Genomic DNA, 8,876 nt, shown 5'->3' on the forward strand with positions numbered 1-8,876 from the left:
CTCAGTAGTTGTGGCTCGTGGGCTCTAGAGCACAGGCTCGGTAGTTGTGGCGCACGGGCTTAGTTGCTCCATGGCATGTGGGATCTTCCCGGACCAGGGCTCGAACCCGTGTCTCCTGCACTGGCAGGCAGATTCTTAACCACTGCGCCACCAGGGAAGTCCTTGTAGCATATTCTTGAATTTATTTTTATTTTTACCGGAAAACTTTCTCTAAGAGTCCTTTTAAAGAGCATAGTTTTATGGTAAATCTATCGAGGCCTAAAATCTTTACTGTTTCCTCAATATACATGATGTTTTAATTAGATATAAAATTCTAGATCCAGTTTGAAAATGGTCAAAAGACATGAAGAGACATTATACCAAAGAATATATATGGATGGCAAATAAGCACATGAAAGATGTTCAACATTACTAGCCATTAGGGAAATGTAAATTAAGACAGTGTTGAGATATCACTACACACTTATTAGAGTAGCTAAAATAAAAGATGATGGTAATACCAAATGTTAGTGAGGATATGAAGAAATTACATCTTTCATACATTTGCTAGTCAGCGTGTAAAATGGTAGAGCCACTCTAGAATATAATTCAGCAGTTCCTTATAAAGCTAAACATATACTTACCATATGACTCAGCAGTTGTACTCAGATAAGTGAAAATATATGTCCACATAAAAATTTGTACATGAGTGTTCCTAGTAACTTTATTTGTAACAGTCAAAAACTGGGACCAACTGGAATGTGGGTGATTAAACAAACCATGGTACATCTATAGCATGGAGTACTACTCAGCAATTAAAAGGGACAAACTATTGATACACTCAACAACTTAGGTGGATCTCAGGGGCATTATACCACGTGAAAAAAAAAAACTGCAAAAGGTCACATGTTGTATGATTCTATTTATATAACATTCTCAAAGTGTCAAAATTACAGAGATGAAGAACAGATCCGTGCTGGCCAGGGATTAGGAATGGTGAGGGGAAAGAGGGCAGGGTGTGGTGATAGAAGGGTAGCATGGGAGATCTTTGTGATGATAAGATACTCTGTATCAAGAGAGCAGTGGTGTTCACACCAGTCAGAATGGCCATCATCAAAACATCTACAAATAATAAATGCTGGAGAGGGTGTGGAGAAAAGGAAACCCTCCTGCACTGTTGATGGGAATGTAAATTGATACAGCCACAATGGAGAACAGTATAGAGGTTTCTCGAGAAACTAAAAATAGAACTACCATATGACCCAGCAATTCCACTCCTGGGTATATATCTGAAAAAAATGAAAACACTAATTTGAAAAGATACATGCACCCCAATATTTGTAGCATCACTATCTACAATAGCTGAGACATGGAAACAACCTAAGTGTCCATCAGCAGATGAATGGATAAAGAGGATGCTGTATGAATATACTGTACAATGGAATATTACTCAGCCATAAAAAAGAATGAAATCATGCCATTTGCAGCAACATGGATGAACTTAGAGATTATCATACTAAGTGAAATAAGTCAGAGTAAGACAAATACTATATGATATCACTTATATGTGGAATCTAAAAAAATAACACAAGTGAGCTTCTTTACACAACAGAAACAGACTCACAGATATAGAAAACAAACTTATGGTTACCAAAGGGGAAAAATAGGGGAGGGAGGAAGGAAGGATAAATGAAGAGTATGGGATGAACAGATACACAGTACTACATATTAAATAGATAAACAACAAGGATTTATTGTGTGGCACAGGGAACTATATTCAATATCTTGTAATCTATAATGGAAAAGAATCTGAAAAAATATATATATGTGTGTGATTCAGTTTTATATATATAAATCTGAAAAAGAATATGTATGTGTGATTCAGGGTTTTTTAAAAAGTTAATTAATTAATTTATTTTTTTGGCTGTGTTTGGTCTTCGTTGCTGGGTGCGAACTTTCTCTAGTTGCGGCGAGCGGGGGCTACTCTTCGTTGCAGCGTGCGGGCTTCTCATTGCGGTGGCCTCTCTTGTTGCAGAGCACGAGCTCTAGGTGCCCGGGCTTCAGTAGTTGTGGTGCACGGGCTTAGCTGCTCTGCGGCATGTGGGATCTTCCTGGACCAGGGCTCGAGCCCATGTCCCCTGCATTAGCAGGCAGATTCTTAACCACTGTGCCACCAGGGAAGCCCCTTTAGTTTTATATATATACACATATATATAACTGAATCACTTTGCTGTATACCTGAAAGTAGCACAATATTGTAAATCAACTATACATCAATAAAAAAAGATAGCAGTGGTGTTACATGAATTTACACATGTGATAAATAGTGGCATAGAACCATTTTTTAAAATGATCTGTTATTTGAACACACACACACAATTCTAAGGTCTAAGTTACTTTCTTTCCACATTTTGAAAATGCTGCCCAGAAGACTTCTTTTCTCCAGTAGTATTGATGAGAAGTATGATTTCAAGGTGATTTTTGTAGGTAATCAGCTCTTTTTAAATCATAAATTTATCTCTCATGTAGGTGTTGAATAATAAGGAATTTATTTGGTCTTTGTCTCAGGTTCCTGGCATGAGCTTCTTAAACCCTTGGAATTTCCTGAGTGGTAGGAAACAGTGGACCGCTATACAGGGTTTAGGATGGGGGCTGGTCACCAGAAATACCAACCATGTCATCAGAAGGTTGGAATTTTGAGCCATCCTGACTTCCAGAGAGGGGAGGAGAAGCTGGAGATTGAGTTCAGTCCTGTGGTTAATGATTTAATCAATCATGCCCTGTGTAACGAAACCCCAATAAAAACTCTGGATTCCAGGCACAGTGGAGCATCCTGGATGGTGAACGAATCAATATGCCAGGAGGTGTGATGTGTCTCAGTTCTGCACGGAGAGGGCACAGGAGCTCTGTGTTCAGGACCCTCCCAGACCTCATCCTCTGCATCTCTTCATTTGGCTCTTCCTGACCCGTATCCTTCATCATAAAACTTTAATTATAAGTATAGTGCTTCCTTGAGTCCCGTGAATCACTTTAGCAAATGATCGAACCTGAGGAGGTTGTTGGACTCCCACTTCTGTAGCCAGTCAGGCAGAAGTATGGGTCAGTCCCCTCAGTTGGTGTCACATGGTGAGATATTCTTTCTTCTCTTTTGTGGTGCTTACTTGACTTTTTCATTCTAGGGATCTTCCACCTTTTATTCTGGTATATTCTTATAAATAATTTCTTCAAGCATTTCGTATCTTCTATTTTCCCTCTCCTGCTGGGACTCTTTTCTAGGCACTGGGAGCCATGCTTGAGGTTTATTAAGGGGGTGTTCTGGGGTCAATACCTGGTGGGAAATGAAGAAGGAAGAATTGGGCAAAGGGAGAAGTTGAGCTGTGACGCAGTCACACCAAAGGACTCAGCTGATCTCATTGAGAGTAGGGATGGCCTTAGGGCATTGTCCTCAATTAAGGCAAGGGGGCTGGGCTTGTGTGCCACCATATCTACCAATCACTGGATCTAGGATGCCCTCAGAAGGAAGTATGACCCTGGATGAAGCAGCTCTCTTCATCTGGGGACGCTTCATGGAGAGAGAGTCAACTGAGAGCTGTCAGTCACCGGTCCTCCTGTCGGGGGAGTACTGAGGAAATATGCACTTCATGACTTAAGTGGGGGAGTTTGGGTCAGGAGTTGGCAAACTACAGCCCATGGGCCAAAGCCAGTCCAATGTCTGTTTTTGCAAATAAAGTTTATAAGGGGTTCTCCCTGTGCATCTGTCTCTCTTCACATAATCTTCCCTCTGTTCATGTTTGCCTCTGTGTCTCTTCTTCTCTCCTTCCTTCCTTCCTTTCTTTCCTTTCTTTTTCTCTTTCCTTCCTTCCTTCCTTCCTTCCTTCCTTCCTTCCTTCCTCTCTCCTTCCCTCTCTCCTTCCTTCCTTTCTTCCTTTCTTTCTTTCTTTCTTTCTTTCTTTCTTTCTTTCTTTCTTTCTTTCTTTCTTTCTTTCTATTAGAGTAAAATTGCTTTACAATGTTGTGTTAGTTTCTGCTGTACAGTGAAGTGAACCAGCTATATGTATACCTATATCCCCTCCCTTCTGGACCTCCCTCCCCACCTCCCCGCCCCTCATCTAGGTCATCACAGGGCACCGAGCTGAGCTCCCTGCGCTATATAGCAGGTTCCCACTAGCTAGCTATTTTACACACGGTAGTGTATTTATGTCAAACCTAATCTCCCTATTCATCCTACCTTCCCCTTCCCCGCCATGTCCACATGTCCGTTCTCTATGTCTATGTCTCTATTCCTGCCCTACAAATAGGTTCATCTCTACCATTTTTCTAGATTCCACATATATGCGTTAATATACGATATTTGTTTTTTTCTTTCTAGTTTACTTCATTCTGTATGACAGACTCTAGGTCCACCCACATCTCTACAAATGACCCAATTGCATTCCTTTTTATGGCTGAGTAATATTCCATTGTATATATGTGCCACATCTTCTTTATCCATTCATCTATTGTCGGACATTTAGGTTGTTTCCATGTCCTGGCAATTGTAAATAGTGCAGCAATGAACATTGGGGTACATGTACCTTTTTTTTTTTTTTAGTTTTCTGAGTTTTTTAAACATTGAATACTTTTTGAATATTCACATAGTTCAAAATCAAAATAATGCAAAAAAGTATGTGGTGAAAAGTATTGCTTCCTTTCCAGCCCACACTCATGTTCACCCTTCACCTCTCCTCCATTTTACTGGTTTCTTGTGTTATCTTTCCAGTGCTTTTTTTGGGGGGGGGGTCTGGAAATCTGCATTATTTATTTATTTATTTTTAGCATCTTTATTGGAGTATAATTGCTTTACAATGTGTTAGTTTCTGCTGTATAACAAAGTGAGTCAGCTATACATATACATATATCCCCATATCCCCTCCCTCTTGCATGTCCCTCCCACCCTCCCTATCCCACCCCTCTAGGTGGTCACAAAGCACCAAGCTGATCTCGCTGTGCTATGCAGCTGCTTCCCACTAGCTATCCATTTTACATTTGGTAGTATATATATGTCCATGCTACTCTCTCACTTCGTCCCAGATTACCCTTCCCCCTCCCCGTGTCCTCAAGTCCATTCTTACATTTGCATCTTTATTCCTGTCCTGCCCCTAGGTTCTTCAGAACCATTTTTTTTTTTTAGATTCCATATATATGTGTTAGCATACAGCATTTGTTTTTCTCTTTCTGACTTACTTCACTCTGTATGACAGACTCTAGGTCCATCCACCTCACTATAAATAACTCAGTTTCATTTCCTTTTATGGCTGAGTAATATTCCATTGTATACATGTGCCACATCTTCTTTATCCATTCATCTGTTGATGGACACTTAGGTTGCTTCCAAGTCCTGGCTATTGTAAATAGTGCTGCAATGAACATTGTGGTACATGACTCTTTTTGAATTATGGTTTTCTCAGGGTATATGCCCAGTAGTGGGATTGCTGGGTCATATGGTAGTTTTATTTTTAGTTTTTTAAGGAACCTCCATACTGTTCTCCATAGTGGCTGTATCAATTTACATTCCCACCAACAGTGCAAGAGGGTTCTCCCTTTTCTCCACACCCTTTCCAGCATTTATTGTTTGTAGATTTTTTGATGCTGGCCATTCTGACCAGTGTGAGGTGATACCTCACTGTAGTTTTGATTTGCATTTCTCTAATAATTAGTGATGTTGAGCATCTTTTCATGTAGTGCCCATCCTAATGATTTCAGTGTAACTTGATTATACCTGCAAAGGCCCTATGTTCAAACAAGGTCACATTCACAGGTACGAGGGGTTAGGACTTCAACATACTTTTTGGGGAGGGGGCACAATTCCACCCATAAACAACCAGAAAACATTGTCATTTGCTACCTAATGAAACTTCTGCAAGATAAAACCTCATGTCCATGGTGTAGGTGCACTGGGGAAGTGGCTGTTTCCCATTGGCAGGTGTGAGAGCTGAGCAGGTAGGAATTGCACGGGTGATTCTCTTGTCTATTACCTTAGTGATCAAAGGCCTGGAGACAGCAAATAGGTTTCTCCCCAGTGCTTGACTACTGAAGTCCCTAGAGTTGCTTGAGCTTATCTAATAGCCATCTTGACAGGCTTATGAAAGTTGTGCAACACCCTTATTTTTTTTAAGAAAAAAGAAAAAAATCCAGCAGCCAGCAAGCTGTCTGTGGTAGAGCCAACTCCCTACATATCTTAGGAAGTCCTTATCATCTTTCTACCAACACTTCCAATTGTTTTCTGATTGAGATCTATTCCCAGAGGATCTGCTTTTTGATGTAAGCTCATCCACCCCAAAAGTTAACCCCTGACAGGTACCAACTGAGTCCAGTGGTATGCCGGTCAATGTTGAAAAACCAGCTCTCTGTGAAGAAAAGGGAGAGGAGAGTCCTTATTTGTAGCTTTTGCCAATTTCTCTGGTGTAAATACTCCCACCATGATCAATTTCAAGCCACTTATGTGAAGCCACTGAAAACAAATTTGGGAAGAGATGTATACAGTCGGTTCTTATGTGCTGGTATGAAGTCACTCTAGCACATCACTGAGCATCTCAATATAGGCAGAAAGGAGTATGATTTGGGACATCCAGAGAAGATGATCTGGGGGAGGTAGGATTTGAATGAGCCTTAAAGGGTGTTATCTCCATCACTCTACTTCCACATCAGTTGAGCAATTTCTACCTGTCTCTCTCTGGGACTAGATTATGAGCTTCCTGAGGGCAGAAAGTGTGTCTTATTTATTGTAATATTCCTACAATATGCATTTCACAAGTGTTTATTGAATGAATGAATATATGAACGAATGAATGGAAAACAAGTGGAGAGGTACAGGCATTTCAGGCAGGGGCAACATTCGTGGTGTGGGCAGGACACAGGAGGAAGGGATGAATGCACAGGAGGTTTTTCAGTGGGCAGTCCATTCTCGCTGGAGTACAGTGTTGGGTTGCGGGGTTTTACAGTTACTATGGCTACATAACAAACCACCCCAAAACTTAATGCTTAAAACATCAATATTTTTATTTCGATCAAAAATCTGGGGTGGGGAGGGATAAATTGTGAGATTGGGGTTGACATCTACCTACTACTATATATAAAATAGATAACTAATAAGAACCTACTGTGTAGCACAGGGAACTCTGCTCAGTACTCTGTAATGACCTTTATGGGAACAGAACCCAAAAAAAGAGTAGATATATGTATATGTATAACTGATTCACTTTGCTGTATAGCAGAAACTAACATATCATTGTAAATCAACTCTACTCCAATAAAAATTAATTAAAAAATAAAGTGTCCAAAAATCTAGAATTCAAATAAGTCTCAGTAAGGTCAGTTCATCTCTGATGCACTTGGCATCAGCTGGGGTGGCTTGAAGGATGGGGGCTGTAATCATTTTGAAGGATCACTCATCTCTCTGGTGGCTGGGCTGGGACCACTCAAACAGCTGGGGATGGAAATGTGTGGGGCTCCTTGGAATGTTTCTAATTCTTTGAGGTCTCTCTGCAAGGTTTCTCCAATATGACACTATACTTCTTCATGCTAGCTCAGGGCTCCCAAGATGTATATCCTAAAGAGAATGAACCAAGAGGAAGCTGTAAGCTTTTGGTGACCTAGCCGTGGAAGTCACATAGCATAGCTATACCACACATTGTTGGTCAAAACAATCACAGCCCACACTCAGATTCAAGGAGAAGGAACCTGGACCCATCTCTCAGTGGGAAGAGTGTCAGTCACATTGTAATAAGAGTGTGTGGGATGGGATCTATCTCTCTATCCATCTATCTATCTATCTATCTGCCACCTTTGGAAAATAAAATCTGCTACACAGGGTTAATGTAAGATTGGAAAGTTAGATGAGGGTAGGTCTTAAATGTCATTAAGACTTGTTCTTTCTCCCTCTGGGAGCAATTCACATACTGGACCCTGATTATCCTCCAGGGTTTCCCATGTGTAGATTGATCACCCACAGCAAGCCTGTGAGACTGACAGGCAGCTGTAATTGTGTCTTACGTATCCTTCTAAAAAGATCTTCCTAAATTATCAGGGCTTTGCATCTGATGGCTTCTCAGTCCATGAAACCCAAGTGCCTGTCTGCTCAAGTGAGCAATGATGGTAAATCAGGCCAGACCAGACACGCTTCTTGCCTGTCCCCCAGCTGGCATGCACCCGCCTGTTCTAGCACACTTGAGCTGGTGATGAGGAGGGGGCCCATGAGGGACATCCTGGTGACAACACTGAGTATCAAAGTTGCCAGAGCACATCTAGATTGTCTCTGGGCTTACTGCCCGACAGCTCAAAGAAGAGGCCAGACCTACAACGTCAATTCTTGCAGAACATGTAACACCTCATGCTAATTCCATCTGCCAAAGAGTCCTGGATCCTGGCCGAGCACAATCCTCATAGTTATGGACCCCAAGCCACTAGCTGTTTCCTTGGTCTCTCTCTGAAGGGTATCCATCCAGCCTGTTGGAAGGGCGAGAGATGAGGACACGATTGGCTTTGATTGTTCTCTCCGAGGAAGAGATGGGGAGGACCTGCTGCTTGAGTTCTGGAAGAATGCCATCCATCCCTGTCCTCCATTCTTTTCTGACTTCTCTCTTTGCAACAATGGGAAACGTGTTTATTGCTGTAACACAGTCATCGGAAGGAATCATGAGCGACTTTGTTCTTCCTCATATTTGTCAAACCACAGAAATTCCCCTAATGGAGAAAAGATGGTTGTAAGAACAGGGGAAGACATTATTAACAATACAGAGTCCTTCTTCTTTTGTTCCCAACTTGAAATGCGTGTGGTCAAAAGTTTGGAACCGAGAACAAATATTATCTCATAGACTAACAGTGCCGGCTGGATCCACAAATGCACATTTCACCCATAA

This window comes from Balaenoptera acutorostrata, chromosome 8 (assembly GCF_949987535.1).
Source record: "Balaenoptera acutorostrata chromosome 8, mBalAcu1.1, whole genome shotgun sequence".
Classification (NCBI taxonomy): domain Eukaryota; kingdom Metazoa; phylum Chordata; class Mammalia; order Artiodactyla; family Balaenopteridae; genus Balaenoptera; species Balaenoptera acutorostrata.